The sequence below is a fragment of the Artemia franciscana genome, chromosome 20 (genome assembly GCF_032884065.1).
Source record: "Artemia franciscana chromosome 20, ASM3288406v1, whole genome shotgun sequence".
Lineage (NCBI taxonomy): Eukaryota > Metazoa > Arthropoda > Branchiopoda > Anostraca > Artemiidae > Artemia > Artemia franciscana.
Window position 1 is genome coordinate 19,149,583 of NC_088882.1, and position 11,677 is coordinate 19,161,259.

The window sequence follows — 11,677 nt, forward strand, 5'->3', positions numbered from 1 at the left end:
ACCAATGATAAATATTTATCCTCATTATTTATGTTTCAAAAAATTTCAGATCCGCTAGGCAGTTTTTTTTTAACACAACACAATTACATCATGACGCTAATAGTTGCAAATTAAGGCTGTATCCAGGAAGAGTTACCTGGTTTGACCCTTCACCCCTGAATTTTTTTTCTGACTCGTAAAAACGTATCAAAAATGTGCGTAAGCAAATTTTTGGCACGTTTTTAAAGTTGTTTTGTATACATTCCCCGAAAAAAAACTTGGAAAGGTGCTTGTTACAAATACATATATTATGAGCAATGTTCGCGCGTATGATAGTTTCAATACCCTTCTAGATTTAAGTTTCACTTAAATTTTATGGAAAATACAAATTCAACCTCTATTTTGAGCCAGAAATCACCCTCGAAGGTTTTTTTCTTTTTTTTGACAAGTTAAACCTGGATATTGAAAGATTCTCACTGTAATGATTTTCAGACTTTCTACAATAAAACTGAATGGAAAGTAAAGTTTCCTGGCAGCGTGTTTCTAAGCTACCCTTCAAAAGGAAAATTTTTAATTTTCATGGAAAAAAGGGCTTCACCAAGCTTTCTTTTCAGGAGAGGCAAGATTCATTCTATAGACGTTGAACTGGAGAACCCGTTGTTGATATAATTTTTCTGTTTTAAGCATAGTTTATGCCTTTCTTCAAATTTAAGAATGCCTCTCCTCGAAATAATTCTCAGGCTTGTAAAAAACAAAACAAAAAAAAAAGATAAAGAGAAGAGGAAAAAAAAATCAAGCTGGCATCAAACTAATTATTATTTTTTTCTTACAAAACTACCATCAAAGTAAATGAAAAAAATTGACATTTAAATTTGCAAATCCAGTCGACCTTTAAATTTACACATCACTCTTGTGATTAAATCAGAATGGCTTAATAAGCATTTTTTTGAATTAATAATGAAAGCTTTATTATTTTACATGTTTCTCAATGAACACATGTGACTTTATAATGAGAGCTGATAAGCCAGATATTATACCAATAGTTGACTGGTGTTCAATTAATTAATGTAAAAGGAAATTAACCTCATATTAGTAGATCTAAGGATCAAGATACAGTTATTATTTGTTTTTCTTCAGTGGACGATAAAAGGACTACAGTATTTACAAATAAAAGCTCAGCTGGTAAAAAAAGAAAAGGTAATGCTTCATATACGCTTTAAAGGGATGTTACCAACGTAACCCACCAAATCATTTTGTCCTTAGAACTGTTTTTATAGTATACTAAATGTGTATATTTTCACATTGATTCAATATCCTAGTTAACAAGTGATGATCTTAACAAGTTAACAGTTAACAAGTGAAAAAATACATTTTTTGGTACTTACGCATTATCCTGACCACACTGTGATTCTTGATCTGTTTAAAACCGGTTTCTCTGTATGCACTTGGAGATAATCGGCTTAGTCTGAGTGAGATAAACTACTATGCAGGTATGTTCATCAAATGCTTAATTTATAGAGTTGGTTAGATTAGGTTAGGTATTTAATACAATGCGTTCTACGTGGCCTACTTTCCATAATTCTCTGTTGCAGTTTTCATATTTTTTTTTTTAAAGTGTTATATTTTCATCATATTTTGGTATATTTCATTGTGGTTAACCTATCTTCCCTTCTTGGGAGTCGGGTCGGGATAATTTTTGAGTGTCGGTCGTAATAATACGTAATCGTAATAATACCCATTCTTTATTAGACACTTAAGTTTTACAATATTTCCTCCATCGTCGTGGTTTTTTTTGTAAAGCCCCACGAACATTCTTAGTGAGGCTTGAGATACAGTTTTTGAAGAAAATTTTCAAAAATCACCACTATTCTTGACAGTGTCTAACAGTCAAATTTGTTGTTACATGGTTGGCGCACTCCTGTTTTATTACATCATTTCCATGGACGACACGCTCTATAATGCGTTGATATGCACTTGAAGGCTCATCCCTAAAAAAATCGAGATCCATGCACGGACAAACTAGGTAAAAACCCCCTTACGATCATGTCCTGCCCCATTTCCAAAGAAGAGCCATTCCAGTTCAGGTATCAGGTATCATCTTGAGGTGGAGCCAGGTGTTCATAGTGTGACATGGATACCCATAAGCTGAATTTTAGGGGGGGGATTACCTGGTCTAATTCACACTTCCAATGCTGGATATCGACTCCGATGCATGCATCATACGCCTCCGACGAGAGGACCAGTCGGCTGCAAACCAAGTGTCATACCGCCACCGCCAGCCGTGGTGGCGGCGTTCCGATGACTCTGAATTAATATGAGCCAATTCTTTATTGCGTCAACTGCAATGTTGGAGCTTTTCTCTTTTCGTGTGTTTTAAGATTTCGATTTTCCTGCTTGGAGAAAAAGTGCGGTTTCCAAAACTATACAAACAAGTGCGCGAACAAACAGTTTGCAAGAATGCCTTGTGCTTCTAGGGTGAGTTTTATTCAGCACTTGTTCTTGTAACACATCCATTGTATAGACAATTGTATTTTGAACAGACACCAGATTTAATTTCAGGTAGGAACTTGAGATTTAGGGACCTCTCCATTTCAAGACATCTTGGTATAGGAAAGAATCAATATTTCTTGAGTCCGTGCAATAGGGAAGGGTTTATAAATGCTGAGCTTTTGATTCCATGACATAGCAGCATTGCTTGAAACGGTAAATTCTAATAATTCTCAGGTTCCTAACTGTTAAATTCTGAGTTTAATATCGAAGACAATTAATGTGTTTCCGTATTTATCATAAAACCACTCAGGGTGTAATAACTAGCAGTAGACTAGGAGGTATCTATTTACAGAACCGGGACCTATTTCAGACATCTACAGAAATAAATGGGAAGGAAACTACAAATGCAAGTCTCTCTAATTGCCATCTCAATAGTTATATCTGTTAAACCACCTGAAAAATTAATTTCTCTCTACTAAATATGTCTGAATCTTCTTAATAAGTATTCCATTAGTTTAAACATTTCACCCCTATACAATGGTAACTATTCTAAATCCACAAATAGTTAATAGTAGAGACCTAATTGTAATTGAAAATTTTTAGCTTGATACTAATCCTGGAAAATAGTCTACTGCCCAGTCATGAACAAAGGATCTTAAATTGACGTATCTCAATCATGGACAGATTCAAACACTGACAAGTGTTGTGAAAAAGGGTAACCATATTTAAAAAGGCTTGGCTGCAAGATTGTAGTCAGCCAATACCAACTATCTGAATCAGATCCAAGATTAATAACCAGCTGTCCTTGTTTAGTAAAGACATATTTTAATCAAAACATTTGTCCAACATGACACGCTGTCTTAGTACTGTTTTTTTTTTAACTCAAAATCCTCTTTCATGTAGTAGATAGGATCTGGTTGTTCCAGCCACTTTCATATATTACCTCTCCCACCACTCATGGTCGTCACACTGACCTCAGAGTGGGTTCTACCTCCTCCCGAATGACTCATAGATGACTACTACCAAGTTGCCAACTGCAACCCAAATCGAAACCAAGTTCACATTCCTTTTCACTATTTTACCCAAGAGAACTGTCTAAGTTGTCATCAACGGTCACTGTCTGAACCTTGTCAGTTTTATTCTCGCCCTCATTCCTGTCTTGTCACCAAATCTCTTCACAGACTCCTTTTTTGTTTTTCTTGCTTTTGTTGCTTCAATTTTTCTTTTCCACCTCTTCTTTGCCTTCCTTGTAGCAAAGGCAGCTTCAGTTTTGGCTTTCACTGATGTATCAGTGAGCACTTTTGTTCTGCCCTCCTTTCTTCATTGAAGCATTTTGCTTTCTTGGTGGTGCTGGGATGTGGGTGTACTTGTTCACCCACATTTTGATGGTATAAAAGCTAAGGGGAAAGATTTTCCTACCAACCCAGCTGTGATCTAAATGGTGACAGTTCTTTTCGATGGTGACAGTTACTTGATGAAAAATATTACTAATTTTTATAATTAATTCTGGTAAGAATGCATGGCTGATAGATATTTTAACTATTATGCAAGGGTTCTGAAATCTCACAGCCATTTTGCTTCCAAGAGATTTCTACCTCTCTTGATGGATAACGCAGAACACCAGCATCCACCCAGCGACTCTCGAAGTTTCTAACTCGTGAATAGGCCAAATTCTGATGCACATTAAAGCTGGGATTTGAGAAAGACTCATCAAAGCAAAAATGTGTGGGGTCAACAATGATCACGCCAGCAGCGTGCCGCTGCTGCTATTTTTGCCCCCCCCCAGAAGACCTTTCCTTATCGGCATGTCACCAGGATCTAGCTGTACAATAGAAATCTCAAAGCAGAAATATAAAAAATAAGGCAGCGTCAATTAGCCAGGGGGGCTGGCACCTCCTGCCCCCCAACAGGTGCCCATGTAGTGTGGCAAATGAATTTCTTAAACATGGTGGATCTGAGGTTAGGTATAAGTTACTGAAAATTATGAATACGATTTTTGAAAAAGGGGAAGTACCTAGTGATTTTAGGAAAACCCTAATTAAACCACTGCATAAGAAAGGTGATAAGAGTGAGTATGGTAACTATAGAAGCATTATTGCCTACGGATTGAAATTGCCTATGGATTGTTCTGGGAATCAACTGACTGACCGAGTTTAAACAGTAGGCTGTACGAAAAGCGAGGTTCGATCCCGCTTTCTAGGGCTATAATGAGAGAAAGGTTGAGATGACAACGATACGTTCTGCGGATGATGGAGGACAGTTTGCCAAAGAGTGTGCGTTTTGGCCAACCGTCTGGAGCTAAACGGAAAGCAGGACGTCCACGGTGGGAGTGGGAGGATATCGTAAAGAAAGATTTAAAGGAAACGAGAACTCTTGAGGGGTGCAAAGAGGGATATTCTGAATAGATTAGGATAGAGGAGGAGCATGCGTAGCTGTGTTGGCCTCAGGCAGTGCGTTGCTACTAGTAATGGTAGTAGTAATAGAGCAAACATAGCAGTTTCATCTGACTTTGATTTGGCTTTTTTGCTTATATTTGAGTCGGGAGGGGGCGCTGCAATTAATTTTTCCCTGGGCACCACCGATCCTAAGAACGGCTCTGTTATGGGGAGAGGGAGTTGTGATAAATGCTTTCGATTACATCTCAAGGGATCATCCTAACAAAATAACAGTAGTACTATCAAATTTGTTTTTCCTAAAACCTCGGTCGCTTTTTTAACAATACATTCTCCCTCAGATGGTTGCCAGTGTAATTCTGGGATTTATAAAAACTAAAACAAAGAAACTGTTGCTTCATAATTGTAGTGGGTTTCTTTTAATCAGAGTATCATGTTTCCTTCCATTGTTACCTATATTTTCGAGTATCTTCAAATAATATTTTAATTTGGTAATTATATTGAAACTTCAGCGGAAATTTTTCATGAGGCTAAGAATGTAACACTAAATTTATTGATTTCACTTTTGATGGTTTGACATTACAAACAAAACTTCCATTGATTCTTTGATCAGAAATAAGTAGAAAAAAAAACAATATCTAATAAGTTAGCTTTTCAAATGGGCGTAAATGCAAAATCTATGAGTATATCTATTTTCTCGTAAGCTAACTTTCAAAAGTTTACCCGCATTTGGTAAAAATTCAAAATGAAAGAATATGAAGAAGGTTTTATCGTTTCAATGCTATATTTTCATTACTTTGTGTGGATTGAAAACACATGTTCATAAATAAATTAATGAGATGCATATTAACAGACTGTATTCGGATTTATTAAACAACTTTCAACAAAAAAATCTCAAAATAAATAATTCCTTTTGTTCTATAACTAAAATACATTGAATTGGACATCCAAGATTAAATACTTCTGAATTGTCCTGAGTTTCATTTTATCTTCTTTCCTCTGTTTTCATTTCCCATAATCAAACAGTTCGTGGTAACGAACTGTGGTAAGGAGCGACCCGGCTCAATAGTAACCGAAACTCTAAAAATAGAATTTTGATACCAACAGCTATATCAAAAGAATCAAATTTTAATGCTGATTTTAAATATATAAGTTTCATCAAGATTAGTCTTACCCATCAAAAGTTACGGGCCTGAGAAAATTTGCCTCATTTTAGAAAATAGGGGGAAACACCCCTAAAATTCATACAATCTTAACGAAAATCGCACCATCAGATCCAGCGTACCAGAGAACCCTATTGTAGAAGTTTCAGGCTCCTATCTACAAAAATGTTCGGATTTTTTTTTTGTCAGAATACAGGTCACGGATGCGTGTTTATTCGTTTTTCTGTTTTTTGTTTTTGTTTTTTTTTGTCTTTTGTCTTTTTTTTCCCAGGGGTGATCGTATCGAATCAGTGTTCCTACGGAATGTCGCAAGAGGGCTCATTCTAACGGACATTTAAAGTTCTAGTGCCCTTTTTAAGTGACCAAAAAATTGGAAGGCACCTAGGCCCCCTCCCACGATCGTTTTCCCCCAAAGTCACCAGATGAAAATTCTGAGATAGCCATTTCATTCACCATAGTTGAAAAACTTAATAACTATGTCCTTAGGGACGACTTACTCCTCCACAGTCACCGTGGGAGGGGCTGCAAGTTACAAACTTTGACCTGTGTTTACATATAGTAATGGCTATTGGGAAGTGTACACACGTTTTCAGGGGGATTTTTTTGGTTGGGGGGGGAGAAGTTGATGAGGGGGTTACGTGGGATGATCTTTCCATGGAGGAAAAACAATGAAAAAATAATTATGAAAAGTTTTTCAAATGAAATTAAGGAGCATCATTAAAACTTAAAACGAACAAAAAATAATTACGCATATGAGGGGTTTAACTCCTCGTAATACCTCACTCTTTACGCTAAGGTATTTTTAGTAATTTCACCTATTTATTCTACGGCCTTTCTGATCCAGAGGTCATTCTTAAGGAATTGGGACAAAATTTAAGCTTTAGTGTTAAGAGCGAGGTATTGACGAGGGGTGAAACCCCTCATATACGCAATAAAAACATACGAATATGGAAGTTCGTTACGTAAGTTAATTAGTAAGTTACGTGTATTTTTTGCTAATGAAAACGTTCTTAAGAAATTAAAAGTTTTAGTTTTCTTTTTAAGCAATCAAAAATTGGAGGGCAACTAGGCTTACTCCCTCGCTCCTTTTTTTTCTCAAAATCTTCCGATTAAAACTATGAGAAAGCCATTTAGCCAAAAAAAAAAAAAAATAATATGCAAATTTCGTTTTAATTATTTATGTGCTGAGAGCCAAGATCAAAACTGCATTAATTCGAAAACGTCCAGAAATTAAATAAAAAACAAGTTTTTTTGACTAAAAGTAAGGAGCGACATTAAAACTTAAAACGAACAGAAATTACTTGGTATATGAAAAAGGCTTTTCCTCCTCAACGCCCCGCTCTTTACGCTAAAGTTTTTTACTATTTTAAAAGTAGAGATAAGAGAAAGAGTCAAACTTTAGTGTAGAGAGCGGGGCGTTGAGGAGGAAAAGCGCTTTTCATATACGGAGTAATTTCTGTTCGTTTTAAGTTTTAATGTCGCTCCTTACTTTTAGTAAAAAAATTTTTTTTTTTTTTTATTTAATGAAGTTATAACTTGAAGAGTCCAGTAAATCACAGAGAGGAATACTCCAAACCAGTGTAGTCAAGAACTTTTTGCCTTGTCAGACTGTAAGATAAAACCGTGTAATGTTTCCACCCAAAACCGCCTACTTTAGAGGCATTGCATTCACTTCATACGAGATCCGCCCTTATTTCTTTGAATGAGAAATAACGAATCACAGCCCATCTATCGGTAACAATTTCACATTATTTCCTACAGAATATAAAAAAAAAAAATATGACACGGTGATTAAATAGATCAGAAGATAATGAACAATATAATACAAATATCTTGTCTATTTGGCAGAAATACTAGCTAAGGCTTAGTCGTAAAATTCCATGTTTAAAAGAACATTTTTCTTTCTAAAAAAAAAAAAAAAAAACTGAAGCAAATTTTAAAAATGTAAATTTTCAAAACGTTGAAACTTGAAGACGGTAAGCGGTCTATCTAAAAACGATTAAAAACATGCACGGTAAACGTGAATCTTAACACTTGCCCAAACTAAAAAATGGTCACTGCTTAAGTTGGTCAGTAGGTCCAATAATGATACCTTTGGGAATGTAGTGGCCTACCCATTTTTTACATATTTGATTTATCATTGGAAAAGAGGGGGACGTTTGATCCTGTGACAGAAAAGGCTAAGGGCATTAGGGTAAAACTTCAAGGAATGCTAAGGGGGAGACTACACTAGATCAAAACACATTATGTGCATTGAGTTTATCAAAATGGAATATCTGTAATATTATACGAATGGCTAAGGGTAATAACTTTACACTTTCTGCATCACTATTGCTCCTACTACTCTGGCTACAACTGCAACTACTCGCGCAACCGACTATGATTACTTAGACTACTTGCAAACAGGGGTGTAATTTACTATGGGAAATGAGGGCACCTATCCTCCCAGACCCCGGTTTGACCACCCCCCATCCCCTAGATCATAGTTTGTCTCCTCGCTCCCACCCCAGCTGAAATTTAGTTTCTTCAAACAATCTTGTCAAAACTAACGTAAGTCTGCATAGTTCAAGCATCAAGTGAAACGGGTCAGTTTTCTTTAGTATACATTTACTTTTATAGTAATATAAAGTATCTTTATAGCACTTTTTGTGGCATTCACAATCTAGATTATGAAGTTGAGATCCCGATTGTAAGTGGTACAGATTTTTCACAATCCGTATTATTAGTGGTATGGCAAATTTATAGTCGAAATTGCGATTTTACTTTTTTTTCACGATGACTTGTTTTTGAGTTCGACTCTGTAAAACTCAATATTTTAAATTCTGGTTTTGTGTTCATCCACTCTCGCTTTTTTATGATTCTTTTGTGCCCATGGTCTTTCTAAAGGTGATACCATTGACCCCACTGTAGCTTTACATCCATTTCCCCAGGGTATGTGGGGGGTCATGTTATTCCCAAAGGTATAGTTATGGGACCTTTCAACTACCAAAAGGGCTATCTCAAAATTTTGATCGGACAACTTTGGAAAAAGAAGAAGAATGGAAGCGAGGCTAGCAACCTTTTTGGTAACTTTTTGGAGCACTAGAACTTTTGATTCCCAATCAAATAACCCCTATCCCAATCTTCTAAAATTACTAGCTCGATACGATGACCCCAGGTAAAATTATGTATTTGCACATATAATTTCCATATTATATAATTTTGTATATATCAACTCCATTTTAATTTTTATAACACGATATAAGTTTACCAGGCCTATTGATAACTGGAAACACAGCGACAATCAAATTTATTTCTTCATATTCTTTAGCATTTCGTGGTAAAAATGAAACGTCTCATTGTGAAAATAGTGTTAATAATATGGGTTAGAGATCATTCTCAGTGACGACCAAAATACAAAAAAAAAAAAAATATAAGATCCACATTAAGCCAACAAAACTGTTGGCCTATTTTCGCTAAAAATAATTACTTGTTAAGAGATAAAGAATTAATACAAAATTAAAAGTATGAAAAAAAGCAATAGAACCAATCAATTTGGGTGTATTTATGTATTTATTGGGTAAATTTTGTTTATGTTGAGACTGTTTTCCTATTTTTTTCTTTGAATCAGATAATTAAATAGCACTACAAATTATATGCCTTAAAACCAAATACTCAGACGCAAGGTATGAGCTATCACGGAAAAATAGACCCCAAGCCCGCTTCAGCCTTAAAGAGTAAACGTGGTCATTTCTTGGAAGACCTGGTATATATGTTTTATTGAAAGCCTATGAAATGAATTTAGCAACGTAGCCGTAAATATAAGCGGTACCTTTAAATATTTGATTTAAGTAATACTTGATCTTCTTATCTGAAACATCTTTAAGATACCGGTAATAAAATGCCCCTGGGGCTTTTTACCTAAGAGACAAAGTTGGACATAGTTCAAGGGATAAACGAAGAGATGTAGGAAATAAATTAAAGCTCATGCTGACTTCTTTAGTTTCCTCGCCCAAGTCAAACAAAGATGTTTTTGTAAAGTTTTATCCAGTACACTTACAAAACAAACAAAAATTAACTGGAATGAAATTGAAACCTATACCGAAAAAAAAAAAAAAATACTGTTCCGCAGTTTATACAACATAAAACTAGTTAAAATAAACTGACCCGTAATATTTCCCTACTATTGTAGTTTTCTTAAAAACCGGTACTTTATTGAAAAATAAGCTTGCATTTTAATACAAAAAGATGCAAACAAATTTCAAAAATTTGTATCGCACGTTGAAACATTAAACCTTTAAACCAGACAAAAAATCTGAGCTGAGAATACAAACTTCAATGAAATTTTTTACTTGATAAGTGCTTGGTAAGATATTACTTTTCAAATTTAATGTATTTAAATGATATAAAATTGCTTATATTATTTAGGCTAAAGAACAACTGGATCGATGGACGTCACTGGAGATCCAATAACACCAAAATTGGGGATTTTACCAGAAGCCTTTGAGAAGCCATTGAAAGAAATCAGCGTAATACTAGCCATTATTTTGACATTCTCGTCCATGGCCGTTCTGTCGGGTTACATTATAGCAGCTATAACGAGTCACTTAGCTACTGGAAAAGAGAGAATCCCTAAATTATCTTCTAAAATAATCGAAACGACTGACAAAGTGACAGAGATGCTTGGGAAAGGATACGAAAAGTTTGATCAAGTCTCAGATAGGAAGTGACTATTTATATTTATCCTTGTAATTGTTGCAATCTAACGAATAACGTATTTCTAATGTATTTTTCAGTGATTCTATTGGTTTGGAAGATTTATCAATAAGTACAAGAATAAATACAGAGTAAATAGATCTATATTTGTTTTAAACTTCGTAGTAGTTTCTTCTCGTTTTAGGTTTATTCTTTACTTTTAATGACTAGGGACGGCGCTTTAGTGCTGCCTAAGTAAAGAACCATATCCCTTACTGGATCCTTCATTCCTTTTCCCCATTAATTTGCACGAAGGGGTAGTATTTGTTTTAACCTTCGTAGTAGTTTCTTCTCGTTTTGAGTTTATTATTTACTTTTACTAACATTCATTTCTTACTTCCCAATTACTTTTGTACAAAAGGGATGATATTTCTTTTAAGCTTCGTAGCAATAGTTTCTTCTCGTTTAAGATCTATTCTTTTCTTTTAATGACTAGGGACGACACTTTAGTTCTGCCTAAATAAAGAAAAATGTCCCTTAATGAATCACTCATTTCCTTTTTCCCATTAATTTTTTCCGAAAGGGGTGATATTTGTTTTAAGCTTCGTAGTAGTTTCTTCTCATTTTAGGTTTATTCTTTACTATTAATTAAATAAAAAAAACGAGTTTTTTTAGCTGAAAGTAAGGAGCGACATTAAAACTTAAAACGCACAGAAATTACTTCGTATATGAAAGAGGCTGCTTCCTCATCAACGCCCCGCTCTTTACGCTAAAGTTTGACTCTTTCTCTCAATTCTTCTTTTTAAAACAGTAAAAAACTTTAGCGTAAAGAGCGGGGCGTTGATGAGGAAGCAGCCTCTTTCATATACGAAGTAATTTCTGTGCGTTTTAAGTTTTAATGTCGCTCCTTACTTTCAGCTAAAAAAACTCGTTTTTTTTATTTAATTTCTGAACGTTTTTGAATCAATGCATGTTTTG

General features: G+C 35.0%; 1 protein-coding gene across 2 annotated transcripts in view; it reads left to right on the forward strand.

The window, feature by feature from the left end:
* Positions 1 to 10,860, forward strand: part of LOC136039852 (uncharacterized) — a 34,692-nt gene extending 23,832 nt beyond the window's left edge. For both annotated transcript variants that reach the window (XM_065723785.1, XM_065723786.1), the window contains one exon: positions 10,433 to 10,860. The gene's annotated coding sequence lies outside the window, so the exon portion shown is untranslated. The remainder of the gene's footprint in view (positions 1 to 10,432) is intronic.
* Positions 10,861 to 11,677: the final 817 nt, after the last annotated feature.